The sequence below is a fragment of the Lithobates pipiens genome, unplaced genomic scaffold (genome assembly GCF_037356315.1).
Source record: "Lithobates pipiens isolate NorthernLeopardFrog02 unplaced genomic scaffold, aLitPip1_a1.2 Scaffold_18, whole genome shotgun sequence".
NCBI lineage: Eukaryota > Metazoa > Chordata > Amphibia > Anura > Ranidae > Lithobates > Lithobates pipiens.
Genome location: NW_027507758.1, coordinates 643,501,748 through 643,525,168, shown reverse-complemented (window position 1 = coordinate 643,525,168; position 23,421 = coordinate 643,501,748). Strand labels below are relative to the sequence as shown.

The 23,421-nt window shown below is 44.0% G+C and overlaps 1 pseudogene; it reads right to left on the bottom strand.

Moving 5' to 3' along the window:
* Window positions 1-4: 4 nt before the first annotated feature.
* On the bottom strand, window positions 5-2,623 carry LOC143989697 (uncharacterized; annotated as a pseudogene).
* Between the last annotated feature and the right edge of the window lie 20,798 nt (window positions 2,624-23,421).

Genomic DNA, 23,421 nt, shown 5'->3' with positions numbered 1-23,421 from the left:
ATTGCTGGAGCCGCGATACCCAGAAGACACACCGAGGCAACATGTCAGCTACCTTGGCGTGGATCAGGTGAATTACAGACGACTCGTTCTAAGGTAAGTATCTCATAATGAGCTAGTATGCAGTGCATACTAGCTCATTATGCCTTTTGCCTTACAGGTGTAGAAAGAAAAATGGGGGTATACAACAGCTTTAATAGAATATGTCATGTTTATTGTTTCACTTTAAGCATTAAAAATCACTGCTCCCGGAAAAACAGCAGTTTTAAAAAAAAATGTTTGCATTGACATTACATATCCCCTGGGGCAGGACCTGGGTCCCCAAACACTTTTTATGGAAAGAACTTGCATATAAACTTTTTAAAATTAGCACTTTTGATTAGTCCTCTGTGTGACAGCAGTGCGGGGAGAAGTTCCCCATACCGGCTGTCACTTTATGAAAAGAGCGCGGCCGTGCCACTCATTCACAGAGTTCTGTCCTTTGCCAATGTCGGCTTGTAGTTTTCAATGAACTCCCACACCTCTGCTGAGCTCTCTGGTAGATGAGGAACAAGGAGATTTTCATATGGGACAAGGAGATTGTCATAAGGGACGAGGCGATCGTTGTAAGGGGTAAGGATTTTGAGACCCCGATTAAGTTCCTTCAACAAGTAGTTTTTTAAAAAAATGTCTACACCCCTGGAACTGTTTTCTCCATGATGAAGATCAGCCATGGAGTATATCTGAGGTGTATATCAGGGTGTGCTTCTTCCCCACATGAGAGCTGTGATGTCCAGCAACATTCATATAGAAGACATTTCCCACACTCAAGGCACTAATACACCTCGAGGGTTCTGTGGGATCCCTGATGTACGAGAGACAGGACTTCAGTGAGGAACAAGTCCCTCACTCGGGAGAGGAATGCGGCTTCTCCGCGTGTGAGATCTCTGATGTTTGTAAAGATGGGACTTCAATAAAAAGCATTTCCCACACTCAACACAGGAATACGGCTTCTCGACATGTGAGATCTCTGATGTGTCTTAAAATGGGACTTATCTGAAAAACCTTCCCCACACTTCGCAAAGGAATTTGGTTTCTCCCCTGTGTGAGATTGCTGAAGTGTGTTAAGATTGGACTCATCTGGAAAACATTTCCCGCACTCAGGACAGCAATGTGGCTTTTATCCTGTGTGAGATCTCTGATGTCTGTAAAGACTGGACTTGTCTGAAAAACATTTCCCACACTCAGCACAGGAATATGGCTTCTCTCCTGTGTGAGATCTCTGATGTGTGTTAAGATGGGACTTATCTGAAAAACATTTCCCACACTCCGCACAGGAATATGGCTTCTCCCCCGTGTGCAATCTCTGATGTCTGGAAAGACTGGAGATCCGTGAAAAACATTTGCTGCACTCAGGACAGGAATGCGGCTTCTCCCCCGTGTGAGATCTCTGATGTGTGTTAAGACTGGACTTCACTGAAAAACATTTCCCGCACTCAGCACAGGAATACGGCTTCTCCATTGTGTGAGATCTCTGATGTGTGTGAAGCTGGGACTTCTGTGAAAAACATTTTCCACACTCAGCACAGGAAAGTGGTTTCTCCCCTGTGTGAGATCTCTCATGCATGTGAAGATTGTATTTCTGTGAAAAACATTTCCCGCACTCAGGACAGCAATGCGGCTTTTCTCCTGTGTGAGATCTCTGATGTCTGTAAAGACTGGACTTGTCTGAAAAACATTTCTCACACTCAGAACAGGAATACGGCTTCTCCCCCGTGTGAGACCTCTGATGTGTGTAAAGATTGGACTTCTGTGAAAAACATTTCCAGCACTCAGGACAGGAATATGGCTTCTCCCCAGTGTGAGATCTTTTATGCTCATCAAGTTTGGATTTAAAATGGAAAGACTGCCCGCACTCAGGGCAGGAATATGGCTTCTCCTCTGTGTGAGATCTCTGATGTTTGGAAAGCTGGGACTTCACTGAAAAACATTTGCTGCACTCAGGACAGGAATATGGCTTCTCTCCTGTGTGAGATCTTTTATGAGCATAAAAACCAGATTTAGAATGGAAACACTTCCCGCACTCAGTACAGGAAAAGCTCTTCTCTGTTGGAAGGACGGCCCCGTCCCGCACAGTCTGAGGTTCCTCAGGATAAGAGGAATACGATGGTCCATCTACACTGTGTGGTGCCGGATGGACATTTGAGGTAGTCGGGTTTTCTCCTGGACTATACTGTGTGATGTCCTCATCTTCTACTTTACAGTCTGGAGACAAAGTGAGACAATCCTCTGAGGTTTTCCTCATCTCCCGTCCATCTACTAAAATAGAAATAAAAAGATTATTACTAGATATGAGCTGATTGGTTCCCCTAAACCAGGACTCCGCCCACATCAGGCAGCTTTGTCTCTGAGGATCTTACAATTCCCCCCTCAAGGTAACTAGTAGGGTTGTACTGATACGATACTGAATACCATTTGCACGAGTATCGGTACTCTTGCAAATGCCCCGATACCCAAAACGATACCTTCGGGCTCCGTACTTTCAGCTGTCAGCTGGAATTCCCTGCTAACAGCTAAAAAGTAAAGAAAAATGCTGGCAATTATTGTGTGTTAAGGAACAGGGCCACCGAGTCCTTAACAACCAATCACGTGTCCTCAGGATTTCCCCCCCCCACCTCCTCCTGCCCTCTCGCCAGCTATTACCAGGCTCGGGATCACAGGTCTTTGGAAAATTCCTGCATTAGAGGTTAGCAAGCCCAGCCCCCCATCCCACTGTCCTCCCCCTCTGGATGGGTTCAGCTCTCACAATTAGCTCTGCTCATCATGGCTCTGCTATTTCTGTCACAGTCCGGTGAGCAGGAGTGAGTTCTGTGTGACCTCCGCACAGATCTGTCCTTTCCTTGTCAGCTGCACGGCTCTGCACACATCGAGATTTATCACAGTGCCCTGTGTGTCTGTACTCAGCCTGGTGGAGCCCCCCTCTCTAGCAAGCAGAGGTACAGACACACGGCCTGCAGCAGGTCAGATTATTATCACGCCAAGATATATTTAGGCATCGATATTCACTTTTCTTTGCCAGTAATGTTTGTTTTATGTTATTAAAACTATATAATTAGAATTTGACACAGCACATATATTTATACTTATTGTTGGTGGGGAGCATACAATGGGTGTTTGCACCAGCTGAATGTTTTCAATCATGTTTATTTACGTGGCAGCGCATACATTTTGTTTTGTTTTATTTGAATAGAGAGCAGTAGCCAGGATTGTGACTCCCTTCCCCACTTTATCAGCCATTCTTTTTATTCTCATCTAGCACATCTTCACCCCAGCCTCACCCATCTCCCACCAAACCACCCCTTTACCTACTATTTCTAGGTGATAGATATCGGTAATCGGTATAGACGAGTACTTAAAAAAAAATATCAATACTCATACTCAGTGTCAAAAAAATTGTATAACCCTAGTAACTAGTAAATGGGTCTTCTGTAGGGTGGCAACTAATGATTATTTTCATAGTTGATTAGTTGGTCGATTATTATTTCGATTAATCAATTACTTGGATAACAAACCTCAAAAAAAAGGTTGGTGTATAATTTAGTTAATATTCTTGAATCTCTATATACAGCAGTAAATATAAATATCCAGATATATAGTTGGATATTTAATCCACTCTGAGAATAACAGACAGATAGATGTATTATTAGAGGGAGAATCTGCTACATATCAGAATCAGAGATCAACATTATTAAAATGTAAAAAAGAGGTAAAACGCTGTTTTGCAGAAGATCAGACAGGAGTGTAATATAATATGATGGATGACAGACTCCCTTGTCATAGACAGGTAGGTGGGTACAAGCTCCCTGCACCTGATGTCACTTATGCTGGCCGTACACAAACTGATTTTTCTTTCAAAAAAAATTCATCCAATTTTCTAACCATTAGTGGGGTCAAACCGGCTTTCATTTTCCACCACAGTGACGGGAAAATTCGAAGACACAGAACAGAAAACTTTTCTCCATCAAACAAATTTTCAAATAGTGTATGTGGTTTTTGCTCAGAAGTTACATTCATTTTATAATTGAATGTTAAAAGCAAGTGGAATCTTTGAACTACACTCGTCCATTCATCGAATGTACAAATCATTTTCATACAAATATTTGTGCGAATATTCTTGTCCAAAAATCGATCTGTGTATGGCCAGCATAGGACATTTAATAGCAGCAGCATCATTTTATTTATTCATCTGTTATGATGGGGTTAAAAAATAGTCCTTTATAGTCCAAAAACAGCAGATAATCACTACTATAAGGGATTCATTTATACTGTGAAATAGTGAAAGTAATATATCTTATATCATATATACAATAATAAATATACCCAGAAGTAGGATATATGGGGATTTTACCTGGGAGTCACACATGAAGATATATGGAGGTTAGAGGGGGAGGGGGACTTTTATATTAAAGTAATACAGAAAGCTGAGACTTTTTTCATGGCTATAATAATTTTATATATAATGCACAATACTAGTAAACTTTTACTTTATGTAACAGTAATGCCTTCTATCACCTCCAGTCTACCAGCCTCCACCTTCTCTGGGGTCAGATGCTGATCTTCCCTACACAGAGCCCTTAAACTCATGTTGGATTTATTTTTTAAACAAACTTGTCATACTTACCTCTAGGGATGCACAGAAATTTTGGCGGCTAAAAAAAAAAAAACTGCAGAAAATTGTGTTTTCAGCAAATTGCTGAAAGGAAACTATTGCCAATAATGGAGCGTAAAATGGGGCCACCCATTCCGGGGGTGTCATCCTGGTGTGCCCCAGTCCTCCCCTCCCTCTTCTCCTCCACAGAGTGGCGATCTCCTTGTGTCACTGAGCTGAATTGCCCAGGTCTCAGTATGTCCCGCCTCTTGTGATAGATGGCACACTGATCCAATGGTGGGACATTGAATCTGTGACATGATTACAGGAGGCGGGACATTGTTACTGCGACCCAGGCAAATCAAATACAGCACCGTGACACACAGAGATTGCCATTTTAATCTGGGCACTGTCAGGCTGCATGACGAGCACTGGTAAGGCTGAATTGATCTCCTGCATCATGTCTGCAGTCCATCTGACCATCTCCTGTGCTATGTCTGCAGTCTCTGACCATCTCCTGTATCACGTCTGCAGTCTCTGACCATCTCCTGTATCACGTCTGCAGTCTCTGACCATCTCCTGTATCATGTCTGCAGTCTCTGACCATCTCCTGTATCATGTCTGCAGTTTCTGACCATCTCCTGTATCATGTCTGCAGTTTCTGACCATCTCCTGTATCATGTCTGCAGTTTCTGACCATCTGTATCTTGTCTGCTAGAGGTGCACTGAATGGAAATGTTGCAATAATATAGAAGTGTTTAAGTAAGAGATTGCAGACATAATACAAGAGATGGTTAGAGACTGAGAACATGATACAAGAGATGTCAGAGACTGCAGACATGATACAAGAGATGGTTAGATATGGGGGACATGATAAAAGAGATGGTCAGAGACTGAGGACATGATACAAGACATGGTTAGAGACTGGGGACATGATACAAGAGATGGTTATACATAAATGGTGGTTGAATATAAAAATGTAATTTTTTTTTAAACTGTAATTTTTGGTATATGTTTTTGGCCTAGTGCAGCCTTAATTTTCAGTTTCAGCACCAAAATTGCTATTCGGTACACCCCTACTTATCTCCTCCGTGTAATGGTTTGGAACAGAGCAGCCCTGATTCTCCTCTTCTGGATTCCCCCAGGACTTTTGGCTCCTCTTGCCTTCAGAGTTCCCCTATAGAAAGTAGAGTATAGATTTTTCCTACAGGAAGATGCATAGTATAGTATAGAGTTCCCCTATAAGTATGGTATAAATGTAGCACCCTCTACCAGTAAGTAGGATCTAGTAAGGGTTATATTACTAGGGTTTGTTCAGCACAGGCAAATTTAGGCAGGCTTATGCTGCAGACTAGGCCTATCTGTTTTGATCTGGGGGCTGGGAGTGATCAGAGTAGCAGTGGGTGTGACCACCTGCACATCAGTTCTGAGGCACTTCTGTTCGGAGGAGAATGTTCTAGAAAAGGGTCTGGGTTTGGAACTGGAGTGGCGGGCAGCTTGTGTGTAAGCCCTGACCAATCCCCATCCGTATTGGCAGGGGGCACGCCTCATATATAAGCTGAGGTCACATGTCACTGGGGAGGAGAAGTCGACTGGGTGAAGTGAGGAATGGAGTGCTAGACAGACGCAGGAGGACACTCCCGTCTGGGGGGGTGCACTGATCGTAGGAGGAGGCCCAGGGAGAGCTGTGAAGAAGCATTACCTCTACACGGTCATTGCTAATATCTCTGTCGCCACACAGTCGGTGGCAGGGAACTCCTGGAGCAGAGGGGCAGGAGAAGCTGTCGGAATGCATGGTCCAGACAAGTTCCTCACGAAGGACTCAGGGCTGGAAAGTCGGTGAGTGTTACCACAGTGGAGGGCTGGAGGTGCCAGGGAATCTGTGAGGGAACTCTGCTTCTACACATTTACTAGTAGAGTCTTTATCATGCACATGGTGGATGGTGAGGAGTCCTGGATCAGAAAAGAGACTGTGGGGATCTGTGTCAAATCAGTGTGGCTGGAGGGCACATGGTTTGCAAATTGGGCTGGCTGGGAGCAGTAGTCATTTCCTAGAAGACAGGCTTTTAACCTACTGGGCCTCTGGGGAGAGATTCTGCAGGCCTCAGGCCTAGTAGCAACAAGCCACCAGAGGAGCTTATGCAGAGGGAGTTCATACTACCCAATAGAAGAGGACGTGTCATGCTTCAATTAGCAACTACAAGTTTGTGCAGGAGGAATCAAGTCTGTACAGGAGGAAGCAAGTTTTGGGCAGGAGGTGAAGAGATCTAAGACCATTGCATTTATACAGTCAAAAGTGATGTTTCTGTCCCTCACACAGTGATGGATGGAGAAATCTTAGAAACAGTAGTCTGCATGGAGATGCAGGGGAAGATTTATATCTAGTCTATTATACACATTCAATCTTCAGGCTCTAACTTTATTCAAAGTGTAATGGAATCTTTAAATATGATGGCAATGATGAATTTTATGGGAATCCGATATCTCTATCCAAGTTGTACCTCCCAATAAAACAACAAAAAAAAATTGTCGGATTGTTTGTCAGTAATGCTAACACCATGGCTACATGGAGTCCTCCTATAGGAAGCCACAAAGTATAGTATAGACTTCCTCTATAGGAATCCACAAAGTATAGTAAAGAGTTCCCCTATAGGAATCCACAAAGCATAGTATAGAGTTCCCCTATAGGAAGCCACAAAGTATAGTATAGAGTTCCTCTATAGGAAGGTACACAGTATAGAGTTTCCCTTTAGGAAGCCACAAAGTATAGTATAGAGTTCTCCTATAGGAAGCCACAAAGTATAGAGTTCTCCTATAGGAACATACAAAGTATAGTACAGAGCAGGGATACGCAATTAGCGGACCTCCAGCTGTTGCAAAACTACAAGTCTCATCATGCCTCTGCCTCTGGGTCTCATGCTTGTGGCTGTCAGAGTCTTGCTATGCATCATGGGACTTGTAGTTCTGCAACAGCTGGAGGTCCACTAGTTGAATATCCCTGGTATAGAGTTCGCTTATAGGAAGGTACAAAGTATAGTATAGAGTTCCCCTATAGGAAGGTACAAAGTATAGTATAGAGTTCCTCTATAGGAAGCCACAAAGTATAGAGTTCTCCTATAGGAAGGTACAAACTATAGTATAGAGTTCTCCTATAGGAAGCCAGAGTATAGTATAGAGTTTCCCTATAAGAAGCCACAAAGTATAGTATAGTTTCCCTATAGCAGGGGTAGGGAACCTTTTTGTCTGAGAGCCATGAACGCCACATATTTTAAAATGTAATTCCGCGAGAGCCATATAATATTTTTAAAACTATTTTTTTAATCGATTAACTGCTTGAGATCCACGCTATAGCCGAATGACGGCTACAGCGCGGACCTGCTTTGCCGGGACGACGTCTATTGACGTCGTCCCGTGCACGAGCGGCCTGCACGCCCCGAGGGGCGCGCTCTGTGATCAGCGAGTCTATGAGACTCGCCTGATCACAGATCCCGACCCCTTACCACGTGATCAGCTGTCAGCCAATGACAGCTGATCATGTGATCACAACAGAGCCGGTAATCGGCTATTTTTCCTCCTTGCGCTGACAGCACGAGGAGAAAAAAAAAGCCGATCACCAGTGGCCGTGAGAGGGACTTCAGTCCCGATCACGGCGAGCTGGAGTCAGATCATCAGTGCCCACCTGCCCCCTGCCAGTACCACCTAATTATAGGAAACGTGCTTATAGTGCAACCCACCAGTGCCCATAGTGCCACCTATCAGTGCCCACAATCTGCCTCAACAGTGCTGCACCTCATATGCCACATATCCGTGCCCATCAGTGTCATCTACCAGTGCCCATCAGTGCCACCTATCAGAGCCACCTATCAGAGCCACCTATCAGTGCCCATCAGTCCCATCTATCAGTGGTACCTATCAGTGCCCATCCGTGCCACCCATCCGTGCCACCCATCCATGCCACCCATCCATGCCATCTTATCTGTGCCCATCAGTGCAGCCTTATGTGTGCCCATCAGTACCGCCTTATCTGTGCCTATCGGTGCCACCTTAACTGTGCCTATCAGTGCCGCCTATCAGTGCCGCCTCATCAGCGCATTTCAATGAAGGAGAAAAATGACCAGTTTGCAAAATTTTATAACAAACTATTAAACATGATTTTTTTATATTTTTTTTTATTTTGCATCTTTTTTTGTTTGTTTAACAAAAAATAAAACTCCCAGCTGTAATTAAATACCACTAAAAGAAAGCTCTATTTGTGGGGGAAAAAATGATAAAAATTTCATTTGGGTACAGTGTTGTATGGCCGCGCAATTGTCATTCAAAGTGCATCAGCGCTGAAAGCGGAAAATTGGTCTGGGCAGGAGGGGGGTTTAAGTGCCCAGTAAGCAAGTGGTTAATCAACTAATTTCAATTATAACTGTAATAACTGTAATATCCATATCATCTCCCCCACTGTAATATCCACATCTCCCCTACAATTGTCTGCTTGCTTACAACTACACAGGCAGGCAGATCCACGAGCAGTTGAGGCGGGCGATGGGGACGTCAGCTCACCGCTCACCTAGGCCGCTGGCGGGTGTACCAAGATGGCCGCAGCTCCAGACCTAGGCCGAAGCTGCGGCCTTTCCTATGGGCTCAATCCACGGATCAGCACACTACTCAATCCGCAGATTGAGAGTGGAGAGCCAGATACAGCCATCAAGAGAGCCACATCTGGCTCGAGAGCCATAGGTTCCCTACCTCTGCCCTATAGGAAGCCTTATAGTATAGAGTTCCCCTATAGGTAGATACAAAGTATAGTATAGAGTTCCCCTATAGGAAGATAAAAAACTTCTGCCTCCTGCAAGAATCACTTGCTTCCTTCTCTTGCCCAGGACTACATGTCCCATGAGGCATTGCTCCTCGCACATAAAAGTTCTCAAGCATTTACTGACATGTATGGATGGTGTACTGAGCTGTATTTTCTGATATGTAAATAAATAATGCATTCGGTATGCAGGCCAATTAATTGACTGACCAACTAATCAATTATGAAAATAGTTGTCAACTATTTTCACAATCGATTAGTTGTTTCAGCCTTACATCTCTGAATCTCCTACCAGTTAATTTATTTATTCATGGACCTTAGTCAGAGAGTGAGGAAACAATGAGAATTGTCTTTTATAGGAGTGACAGTGATGAGGGGATTATAGGACGAGTATCCCCACCTCCTCTATCACTCATTGCCATCTTCCCAACACAAGAAGTCCTGCACTTCCTTATTTAGTCCATGATTTAGACAGGAACAACAGCGGGGATGAGCCCCACCAGAGGTCAAAGAGTGAGGATGGGGGAGAACAATCAAGATGAAGACTGGACTGATCCTGAAGACCACCATCATTGGGTTATTGACTCCTCCCTCATTATCACTTTCTGTTTAAGTTTCCAAAGTTTGAGGATGCTATCACATTATTATCAACATGTAAAAGTCTGTACTCCATTCAGATCGTCAGATATAAAATGTGCAGCTGGTAGAAAACGGGTGTAAAAGAAGTCAGGACTATGTAATGTACAACGTATTATGTAGGATACAACAGTTAGGATTTTATAGTATCAGAATTATGTAATGTACAACATAGAGTATATAGTGCCAGGGTCAGGAGTATGTAATGTAGAATATAAATTATACAGTGTAAGGGTCAGGACTTATAATATTTGTATTCAGTAATTAGTGGAAGATTAAATGTTTACATGAGACAAGTTGCAGATGTCCCGCACTGCTGCCTCCCATCTCCCGAGACTGCACTTGGGTCTGAGACTATACAGACATATCCGTCACAGCCAGCAGATAACAGAGCAAGTAATCCTGGGAGAATTGTTCTGTCAGAGATCTTGCCATAGACCCAAAACACATACCCCAGGTGCCTAGATCTAGTAACATATTGTGAAAATTAACATTTTGCTGCCAGCTGAACTCCAGAATCTCCATAAATCCAGTCAAGACACAAAAATTGTGTCTGCAGCACAGAGATGGAAGATTATCCTAGAGAAATACAGGATGGGGAACACAGCTTGGGAAAGTGACCAGGGGATTACAGGCTGATATCACTCAGTCCTTGCCATATTCTGGACCAATCAGTGAGCAGTATGGGTGGAGGAATGTATTTAGTGTTAATGACCCACCTGTGCTGATCTCTGTAGGAGTGTCCTCCTCTATAAATGTCCCCGTTATTCCATCCTCCTCCATAGACTGCTGATCATCCCTCACATACCTCTCTTCTTCTTCTGATTTCACCTCAAATTCTATATCGATTGGATCTCCACTCTAAACCAAGGAAACGAGAGAGAATATCATCTGTAAGATTGTAGAAATCGATTTATTACTGTATTAATAATTATATTTCAATAATTCATATTAATGAGGAAAGTTCCAAGAAAATATGTTCAGTTCTCGTGTAAAAACTCAAAAATTGATTTAATGATAAAATAACAAAATGTTACAAAAACAATGTCAAAATGTAGAATATATAATGTATCTTTGTGTGTGTGTAAGAAGGTTTTGTCCTTCAATGTCTCCTCGTGTCTGCAGGCGTGAATGTCTCCCCCATCCTCTGTTACAAGCTTTTTCCTAAAATTAGCCCATGAAAACAGCCCCTCCTTCCTAAAAAGTGTCTTAAGGTTCCTCTGGGCTATATTGTACTACAGAAAAAACAGGAACTTTGAATGAACAATTTCCGTCCCCACCTTTCTTAAAATCTGGGTGTCACTCTGTCCAAACAGGATGTTGAAATACAAAACCGTCTCTAATCAAAACATTCCATTGGGATGGCAAGACTGCCATGTATTAAACCTTTTAACTTATACAATACAAGTTTCCTATCTTCTAAACTAAATACGACATACCCTGTTTCCCCAAAAATAAGACCTAGCGTGATTGTCGGTGATGGCTGCAATATAAGCCCTACCCTCCAAATAAGCCCTAAAGTCCTTGTAGGGCTTATTTTCAGGGAAACAGGGTAGGGCTTATTTGGGGAGTAGGGCTTATAGTGCAACCATCACAGACAATCACGCTAGGTTTTATTTTCGGGGAAACAGTGTATATCAGTAGATAGATTATATACATTTAAAATGTAATATACTTAAAGCGGGATTCCACCCTAAAGTGGAACCTCCGCTGATCGGATCCCTCCCCCCCTCCGGTGTCACAATTGACACCTTTCAGGGGGGAGGGGGGTGGAGATACCTGTCAAAGACAGGTATTTTCACCCACTTCCGGGCATAGACTCCCACGGGAGTCTACGCCATTTCCTGCCCTGCCGCGCTGTCTGCTGGGACACACACGGGTCCCAGTGACAGCGCGGAGATTTTCTATTGCGCGGCGCGGCTCGCGCATGCGCAGTAGGGAACGGGAAGTGAAGCCGATTCGTTTCACTTCCTGATTCCCTCACCTGGAATGGCGGCGGCAGCAGCCAAGGGCCGAGCGATCGATCGGCCTCGGCATCGCTGGAACCCGGGACAGGTGAGTGTCCATTTATTAAAAGTCAGCAGCTGTAGTATTTATAGCTGCTGGCTTTTAATATTTTTTTTTTTGGTGGAATCCCTCTTTAATAATAATCCTAATCAAGAAATATTGTAATATAAAGAAATAACTTATATTTTTAGATAACATACTGAAACTCTGTGTCTTTGGACAAGGATGTAACCTAATCTCTTACAATGGGGGTGGTGAATGGTCAACTCACTCTAAATTAAAGCCATATGTGGCTCTCCCAAGAAATGCATATGAAGCGTCAAACAAAATATATACTTTCACGAGTATAAAAACCTTACATAATTTCACCTTTTCCATACATAGTGATAGATTTATATATATATATATATATATATATATATATATATATATATATATATATATAAATAAAAGGGTTGAGTAAATTAAAGATTAATTCCTCGATTAATCGTTAATTTTTTTGATCAATCAAAATACTCACGTCTCCACCGGCTTCCGGGTTTTCAGGGAGTTCCAACGGACATCCTGTGACATCACGGACATTGATGTCACCGGACTCCTCCCCCCTTCCCCAATTTCCCCGTCTGTTAACAAAGGGAAGGGAGGAGGAGTCTGGTGACGTTGAAGTTCTGATTGAATGTAACGCGTACGGGGAGGAGCTATGCATGACGTCACCCATTGCTGCCCTAACTAACACGATTGTTGGCTTTACATGCTGTTTTTTATCATCCTTATCTAAGTAGTTTGTGTTTGAACACAAAAATGAAATCTTATACTTAAGCGGTGAGCACTTAGATCTTTTCTTTCTACCCATGACCTGGAGTCCTTGCTGAGATCTAAGGAGACGTGAGGGAAGTTTATGGTCCGTGTTAACCCTTTTGATAACCGCTTTCATGGCCACCTGTTTGCACAGGGGTCCATGCCATAACGTGAGAGTGATTAATTAGACCGGAGGTGAAGGGATTGTCACACTACTGTGGAAAAAAAATTACTTGCGTCAGTGCTACAGTTTGAATTTAAAACGTATTTGTGTGAACTGTGAAGTTAAGTCATGGATTGTGGAAACTAACTAGTGTCGGGTGATTGTATATAGTGTATACCACATTTACCACTGACTAATGCAGAGTTGCAATGCAAGGAGATCAGCTAGTAGTTGGATCTGTATGTGTGTTTTAATTAATCAAAATTAGTCAGTAACAGTCCATATATTATATATATATATATATATATATATATATATATATATATATATGGTCAAAGCCCTATGGCCGATACGGATATGAACAAATAGACTTTACCATAAGATTAACAACATGAAATGGACCTGAAGTGTGCCCTGGTCTGATGGTCGGTATACCAAAATAAGGGGGGCATACCCTAGATTAGAAATTAATATTTGTGAAGAGAAATGAATTTGAGAAATGCCCTGAAAAGGGGATGGGAGGGTGGGTGCCGCGCACCGGAAACCGACAAAGACCACAGGCGAGCGGGCTGGTTAAATACCCTCCGGGCTCCTCCCATAAATTCAGGCCACCACACTGGCCTTCCTACTTATGGTCAAAGCCCTATGGCCGATACGGATATGAACAAATAGTCTTTACCATAAGATTAACAACATGAAATGGACCTGAAGTGTGCCCTGGTCTGATGGTCGGTATACCAAAATAAGGGGGCAAAAACATTCAGGTAGGGGTGTAGTTTTAGCTTAATTAGTTGAGCAAGTTTGGTGAATGCTTGTGCCATTTCCACCCGAGGATTGGGGATGTACCGGGCGGGGAAGGCAGGGTTCCAACTGCTTAGTCTCTCAATGACGTGACTTGGGACCCATGCCAACAAGCTGCCAAGGGTGCTCAAATACTAAAGAGTGACCACGGTATGGACCGGGGTCGAGGTGTAGGCTGCATAGAAGAACCCCAGGTGTTTGGGAAACTGGCAGGTACACAAGTGTTAGCACGAAAAGGCAATAGGGAACTAGAGTTTACGCGTTCCGGTAGGAGTGACAGTAGGCAGTCGAGTATGGTTACTTGACACCAAGCACTGCTTTTTCTATAGAAATGGACGTCTATCCTGGAGCCAGATTGCTGGGTTTTAGACACTGCAAGGTGGAGGATGAAATGGTGTTGGTAGCGAGCCAAGTGATGACTATGCAGGACTTGGCCTGCGGGATTGCTGAAGGCCTGGAATGAACATACAATGGACATTAAACTGGTGCCACCAAGATAACTGCAGCAGTCTGCGCAGGAAGGACACAACCGAGAGCGGTCCAGACCTGGCTTCATCAACAAGATGAGCCTCGGCCCAGTTGTCGGTGGTGAAAGCCACAGCCTGTCCTGTCCTGACATAACCCCAGATTCGAGAGGCTGTCATGACCGGGTATAGCTTGAAGGGGGGGGAAGTCCAGGTAAACCCGGGGTTCAGGAGTATCCCTGATGCCATGGTTCTGTAAACCAGTGGTGGCCAAAAATTGCAGCGAAGCCTGTGGAGGCTGTGGCATCTGTCACTACCAGGGGTGACAGGGGCATTGTAGATGGTCTAAACATCGCTACACCAATCCATGCAGTAAGGAATCTTCCGACATTGATAAGTCTGCTATTGCCACGGCATCTAAATTAAGGATCTGAGAAGGGTCCTGTGTCCATGAGAGGAGGACCAGGAGGCGTGACATAAAGATCGACCCTGGGGAATGGCCCGTATTGCAGATTTGAACATTCGTCAGGTAGTGTCTGTGTAGAACCTGGTTGCCAGTGCTACCAACAATAAATTTGCTAAGCCATGGAAAACCACAAAGGGCCAGGTAGATGGCCGCATGGATGACTAGACTGGGGAATATGCGAAGATTTTATATGTCCCTAAAGATGGCAGTTGTGATGGGCGAGCGTTTGCCGTTGGCTATGGGCGATGCCTCTGGATGCCTCGTAGTGGGGATCTTGCTGTATGGGCCGTAAAGACAGATGGCTCTCCGGGCCCTGTAAGGATAAGAAATGCTGAACGCTGGCTAGGTATAGCCTGAGTGTGTTACAGGAAGAAGCCAGTTGCGTGTGTCAACACGATCCTGGTGCAGGATGGAAGTTGAACTCAACTGTCCTAAGGGAGAGACAGACAGACAGGAAACGGTGAGTGGCTTGTAAGAAAAGCCACAGGAGACAAGTGGCCAATTAAGTGCTGCTGAAAACGACGTGTAGCCAGTTTGTGTGCCACTGAGAATGTGCTTGCAAAAGAATGATTGCAAGAAGTTATGCTAAGTCGCGAGCCTTGGCATGATTGCAAAAGTAGTGTTTAAACGTGTACTTGCGACAATTGCGCGGGAGTATATCACTGGAGATGTGTTCGTAGTGACTGCGAGAAATTCGTGTTACCGCATGTGCTTTGCGAAGACTGCAGGAGTTGTGCTTGAACATGTGTTTGGATGCGTGCTTGCAACGATTGCAAGATGTTATGCCAAGATGCGTGCTTGCAACGATTGCAAGATGTTATGCTAGGATGCGTGCCTGCAACGATTGCAAGGAGTCACACCAGGATGCGTGCTTGCCATGATTGCAAGATGTTATGCTAGGATCAACTTTACCTATGAACATAAGTACCCCGTTATAACGTACATTTAGGAAAGTATTCAGGCTTTTCCTAAAGCAATCTATTGAGCTAGCCAGAACTGCCTGCTAGCAATGATTGCAATAAGTTTGTGCCTGGACATCTGCTTGCAAGGTCTTATGCTCAAATGCGTGCTTGCAATGATTGCAAGAGGTCTATGCCCGAATGTGTGCTTGCAACGATTGCAAGAAGTCTATGTTTTGGATACGTGCCTGCAACGATTGCAAGAAGTCTACGCTTGGATGCGTGCTTGCAAAGACTGCAAGAAGTCTACACTTGGATGCGTGTTTGCAATGATTGCAAGAAATCTATGCTTGTATGCGAACTTGCAACGATTGCAAGAAGTTTATGCTTAATGCGTGCTTGCAACGATTTTGCAAGAAGTCTATGCTTGGATTCGTGCTTGCAACGATTGCAAGAAGTCAACGCTTGTATGCGTACTTGCAATGACTGTAAGACGTCCATGCTTGAATGCGTGCTTGCAATGATTGCAAGAAGTCTATGTTTGGATGCGTGCTTGCAATGATTGCAAGAAGTCTACGCTTGGATGCGTGCTTGCAGTGACTGCAAGAAGTCTACGTTTGGATGCGTGTTCGCAACAATTGCAAGAAGTGAACGCCTGTATGCGAACTTGTACCAACTGCAAGATGTCCATGCTTGACTGCATGCTTGCAACGATTGCAAGAAGTCTATGCTTGGAAGCGTGCTTGCAACGATTGCAAGGAGTCTCTGCTTGGAAGGGTGCTTGCAACGATTGCAAGAAGTCTACGCTTGGCTGCGTGTTTGCAATGATTGCAAGAAGTCTACGCTTGTGTGCGTACTTGTAATGACTGCCGTGACTGTGACTGATGATGAACCGGACTCTGGAGCATGCACTGAAATGAGGCTGAAGCACTGGGGCACACCGTAACGAATCGGTGCATGTATGCGACTGGATTCGAAACGAAGCGCGGTACGTGGCGGTGAAATTATTATATATTTTTTTTTGCCATGACAGAGGCACGAATCGATCATGCCGCTGATGCGACTATCCGTTAACCGAGCATGCTCTGAAGCATGTACTGAAATGTGGCTGAAATACCTGGGGCGCGCCGAGACGAATTAGTGCACGATGCGACTGGATTCGTATCGGAGCATGATACGTGACAGTGAAAATGATTTCCCATGACAAAGTCATGGATCAGAGAACCGAAACCTGCAACCGATAATGAATCCTGACTCTGGAGCATGTACTGAAATGAGGCCGTAACCAACTGGGGCACATCGAAACAAATTGGTGCATCACAGATGCGACTAGATTCGAATCGGAGCGCGGTAAGTGACAATGAAATGAGTGACAAAAGTTTGCCATGACAGAGGCCCGAACCGGTCGTGCCGCGATTGCGCTTGACAACGAACGGGACTCTGGAGCATGTACTGAAATGAGGCCGAAAAATACCTGGGGCACCCCGAGACGAATTGGTGCATCGTAGATGCGACCGGATTCGTATCGGAACGTGATACGTGAGAGTGAAATGATTTCCCATGACAGAGGCACGAATCGGTGCGCCGCAACCTGCGACTGACAACGAACGGGACTCTGGAGCATGTACTGAAATGAGGCCGAAAAAATACCTGGGGCACGCCAGGACGAATTGGTGCACGGGGGGTGCGACCGGATTCGAACTGAACGTACTACGTGACAAATGAAATGCTTCCCATGATAGAGCTACGAATCGGAGAGGACGCAACCTGCGACCGTCAACGAACGGGCTCTAGAGCATGTACCGAAATGAGGCCAACACAACTGGGACACATCGATCGAACCTGTGTGTTTTGAGAAAAGCGACTGGTTTCGATTCGAACGTAATAGGTGAGGTGAAATGACTCCCATGACAAAGACCCGGGTCGTTTTAACAACGAGCGGGCTCTGGAGCATGTACCAAAATGAGGCCGAGCAAGTAGGGGCACACCAGAACGAATCGGCGCATTTAGCGGATGCGACTGGATTCGAATCGGAGCTCCGTGCGTGACAGAAATGAGTGAAATGATGAAATGACCTACGTGAGCCAGCTATGGCAGAGGTATGAGTCGTTGTGCCGTGAGACACGACTGGCAACGATTTTGACTGTGGAACACGGTAACGAGACTACATAACAAGTTACTAAAACAGTGCAGTTTTTTCTACCAACAATATCTACCGGAATGACGCCCGTGAAATAAACGGCGCTGCGTAATTAGAGCGTATTGAGTGATAACAACCGGTATCATAACGAACGATTCGATATTTGAGGTTTTAACGACACTCAAAATAGTACAGGAAGGTCAATCGAGACCCTTACCTGAGGCAGTCGAGCTGGCGACGTTGTACAAAAACGAACGGGAAACAAAACCACGAGATTTCTAGTAGAGAGACGTTTATGCGAATGGAAACGAAACACGACCCGTCGGCCTAGTGACGTAGTGCCGCGCACCGGAAACCGACAAGGACCACAGGCGAGCGGGCTGGTTAAATACCCTCCAGGCTCCTCCCATAAATTCAGGCCACCACACTGGCCTTCCTACATATATATATATATATATATATTCATATAGAAACAATTTGTGGGACCTCTGAAACTTGTCTTGTGTGAAAATTTCATCTTCCACTGATTACTGAATACCAATATTATGGGTCCTGACCCTTACACTGTATACTTTATATTGTACATTACATACTCCTGACCCCTGCACTATATGCTCTATGGTGTACATTACATCATTCTGATACTATATAGTCCTATCTGTTGTATCTTATACAATATGTTGTACATTACATAGTCCTGACTTCTGCTCTCTCCCCTCCCCCCACTGCTATATATACACATAATATGTATTCTCTTTTGTTACACCCATTTCCTACCAGCTGGACATTTTATATCTGAAGATTTGATTGGGGCACAGACATTTACGTGTTCATAATAATTTCTTAACTTCATCAAACAGAAAGTGATAATGGGGGAGGAGTCAATAACCCAATGATGGGGGTCTTCAGGATCAGTCCAGTCTTCATCTTGGTTGTTCTCCCCCCATCCTCACTCTCTGACCTCTGGTGGGGCTCAGCCCCGCTGTTATTCATGACTAAATCATGGACTAAATAAGGAAGTGCAGGACTTCTTGTGTTGGGAAGATGGCAATGAGTGATAGAGGGGGAGGGGACACTCGTCCTATAATCCCCTCATCACTGTCACTCCTATAAAAGACAGTTCTCGTTGTTTCCTCCCTCTCTGACTAAGGTCCATGAATAAAGAAATGATCTGGTAGGAGATCAGAGGACCCATTTACTAGTTACCTTGAGGGAGGAATTGTAAGATCCTCAGAGACAAAGCTGCCTGATGTGGGCGGAGTCCTGGTTTAGGGGAACCAATCAGCTCATGTCTAGTAATAATCTTTGTATTTCTATTTTAGTAGATGGACGGGAGATGAGGAAAACCTCAGAGGATTGTCTCACTTTGTCTCCAGACTGTAAAGTAGAAGATGAGGACATCACACAGTATAGTCCAGGAGAAAACCCGACTACCTCAAATGTCCATCCGGCACCACACAGTGTAGATGGACCATCGTATTCCTCTTATCCTGAGGAACCTCAGACTGTGAGGGACGGGGCCGTCCTTCCAACAGAGAAGAGCTTTTCCTGTACAGAGTGCGGGAAGTGTTTGCATTCTGAATCCAAACTTATTGTGCATATAAGATCTCACACAGGAGAGAAGCCACATTCCTGTCCTGAGTGCGGCAAGTGTTTCCGTTTTAAATCCCAACTTAATGTGCACAAAAGTTCTCACACAGGGGAGAAGCCGTATTCCTGTTCTGAGTGTGGGAAATGTTTTTCACTGAAGTTCAATCTTTACAAGCATCTAAGATCTCACACAGGGGGGAAGCCATATACCTGTCCTGAGTGTGGGAAATGTTTTTCATTGAAATACGCTCTTTCTATGCATCAAAGATCTCACACAGGGGAGAAGCCGTATTCCTGTTCTGAGTGCGGGAAATGTTTTTCATTGCAGGCCAATCTTTACAGACATAAGAGGTCTCACACGGGGCAGAAGCCATATTTCTGTCCTGAGTGCAGGAAATGTTTTTCAGATAAGTTCCATCTTTCCAGACATCAGAGATCTCACACAGGGGAGAAGCCATATTCCTGTCCTGAGTGCGGGAAATGTTTTACACAGAAATCCAGTCTTTACAAACATCAGAGATCTCACACGGGGGAGAAGTCGTATTCGTGTCCTGAGTGAGGGAATTGTTCCTCACTGAAGTCCTGTCTTCCTGTACATCAGGGATCCCACACAACCCTCGAGGTGTATTAGTGTCTTGGGTGTGGGAAATGTCTTCTATATGAATGTTGCTGGACATCATGTGGGGAAGAAGCACACCCTGATATACACCTCAGATATACTCCATGGCTGATCTTCATCATGGAAGAAACAGTTGATAAGGAGATCAGAGATCACCAAAGACATGGATGAAGTGTTGTACCGTGTTGGCAATTGATAGCAGGAGAAAAATAAAAATGGAGTCATTACCTCTCAGTGGCATTGTGTGGTGGGTGTAAGCGTTCACAAACACTTAGAGGTCTCTTTAAAAAAGAAAATTTGTTGAACGAATGTGACAAGTTTTGGTCATATATTTTTCCATATGATCATTGGCTCCATCTAGTGGCTATAATGGTGTTTTGCACTACATTTACTGATGGAGATGTTAGAATCCCTCTGGTGTGCTCAGTGTAATGTATCTAGCTCTCATTATCCTCATCTCATTATCGCCTTATACTGCCAGAGCTGTTTTTGTATTATTTTTTTTTGCACACATGTTAAAATGTAAATTTTTGTCCTGAAGATTCATTTAGAACCCCCAAACATATATTTTCTGAAAGCAGAGTCCCTGGAGAATAAAAGGATGGTAGTTCATGTCACATGATATTAGCTCAGTGGTTTATCAAGTGTAAATTTCATTAAGAAATACATTAAGTGTAATTTTAAAGGACAGTTGTAATATTTTACCCAGTTTTTGGTAAAATATAAAAGATGAGGTTGGGTTGAGTAAATAAATACCCAACATGTCCAGCCCTGAAATTCTGTGTGCTGATGAAATGATGACAAACGTTGGTACTCAATATTGTCCCATAGGTGACGCTTTAAAAGCCTTTCCAGGTCCTGTGTGTAGAGGTAACCCAGAATAATGGATGTAGAATGATTTCCCGCACTCTGCCATGCATGGTGTTATGTAGTATATGTAGTGCAATCATTGTTTTCTTTATTATATAGACATCGGAATAATGTTGTTTGTTTGTAAATAAGAGGGAACTCAGAGTTTTGGGGTGGGGTTTTAAATGCTTGGGTGCAATTACATTTTTTTTTCACATAATTTTATTGCTACCACTTAAGGGACAGATAAGCCCCAATATGATAGCATTTTTTGTTGTGACAGGTTCTCTTTAATGAGACATCAGGAGTCTATCAGACCCCTCATGTCCCTCCTGCCCTCCACTGAAGATAATGGAGAGCAGATCACGCTCCATTCTTACCCCTCAATCTCCTCACATATCACAAACTTACAGAGAGACATATCACTATGGATGTCACACCATTTCCTCAAACTTAATCTTTCTAAAACTGAGCTTGTAATATTTCCTCCTCCCTGATCCCCTCCCTAGCACTTTACCATCAAGATCAATGGCACAACCATTGGTCCCCCCACACATGCCAGGGTGCTGGGTGTAATCCTAGACTCTGATCTCTCCTACAGTCCCCACATCCAATCACTGGCTACATCTTGCCCCTTAACCTCCACAATGTTTCTAGAATTTGCCCCCTCCTGACTAACATCACCACAAAATAACTTATTCACTCCTTGGTTATTTCCCACCTCGACTACTCCAACTCTCTCCTCACTGGCTGACCTTTACACAGACTATTCCCCTTCAGTCTATTATGAATGCTGCTGGTAGACTAATACACCTCACTAACTTATCCGTGACTGCTGCCCCTCTCTGCCAATCCCTTCACTGGCTTCCCCTCCCCCACTGTATAAAACGCAAAATACTAACTGTGACTGACCTAGCCAGGACAGGTAGCTAATTAACATTGAGTTTATTGTATATGTCTGTTCTAATTATATTCCTGTGTGCAGTTTGTATTGTTAGGGTAATATGATCAGGAGGGGGATGTCCTCCTATGGTGTATATATTCTATGTTAGTTTGTTCAAATAAATGTGTTCCAGCTTTGTAGCTAAATGAGTCCTGCCTAGTTCTTGGTTGTAATATGTGGCTATAATATCTGATATCTATCTTCAGACTGGAGGAAGTGGTATATGATGGAAGCACTCAAGCAGAGTGGGAAGCGATTCCGTTACACTAACCACAACGTACAAAGCCATCCACAGCATCACCCCCAGCTACATCACCAACCTCATCTGCAGATATCTCCCAAATCATCCTCTCCGCTCTTCCCAAGGCCTCCTGCTCTCTAGCTCCCTTGTTTTCTCCTCCAATACTCACCTCCAAGACTTAAAAGTGCTGGCGCTATATAAATCCTGCAAATTAATAATAATTCACAGCTTCTCCAGCCACAGGCGTCAGGGATGATAGCAATGAACTCAAAAGTCACCTAATACATATCAGTTCCGGGTTCATTCTAGCTACGGGGATCAGTGAGTGGATGTTCTCTGGTCTCTCTCTTCTACCCAGTGGCACCCATCATGCTAGGCCCATAGGTGGGATAGTGGGCATATGTGGAAACCATCCAGCATCAGTTTGGAAAGCTTGCCCTGTAAGGATATCTGAGAGCGCATTTAGTCTTCACCAAAATGTTCCAGAAGGGTACCGCTGGTCTCTGTGAGAAATGATTCCACCATTGTAGGTTGGTTTTGTAATGTTTCCCTGGATATCGTAATTTGGCGAGTTTCACAATTGGCAATGCCTATAAAATATCTAATCTTTGTGTTTGCCGATACTCTGATACCAGACTGGTAATATTATAGATTTCCATAACCAGGAATGAGATGAGGAAGGATCCATATCATGTCCAATCATGAAGCAGATTTCTGGCCTCACTCACAGCTTTACTGTCAGACGTAGAGGATCCTCTAATGTCCTCCAGGCAGTACAGTACAGGGACAAAGTTATTTGCACTAACCCACTAATCCCCAGGTGACAGCTGAATGGACTGGATGGAGACACGTCATCAGTTGTTGGGACACTGAAAGTTTCTAAACCCCGAATAACCAGCCTGAGCTCCTATATATCAGAGCACTAGTATTACTGCAGTCAGAGGTTCACTGAGTCAAACACCTATTTTGCTCAGTTGTTTACCAAATGCCCAAACAAGCTAAATTCTGAATCTGGGGTCAGTCCAAACCTGGAGCTCATTTCTAGTGGTCAGTGTAGGGGCCTTTTTCATTGGTGACCAGCTGAAGAAGGATCCCATATCAGTGATCGGTGTACTGGTCCTATACATTGGTGACCAATGGGAGAAATGTCCCCTTATATCAATGGTTAGTGTAGTGGTTTCTTACATTGGTGATCAATGGGAGAAAGACCCCCTTATCTCTGTGGTCAGTGGGAGAAGGAAATTCTTACATCATCATCAGTGGGAAGACTGCCCACCTTACAGATCATTAATGTCAGTTGTCACTGAGACACAGAAATTGTTAATTTCTCAAGGAACCCCTAGAAATCTTTGGAGGAACCCTGGGTGAGAGAGGCTG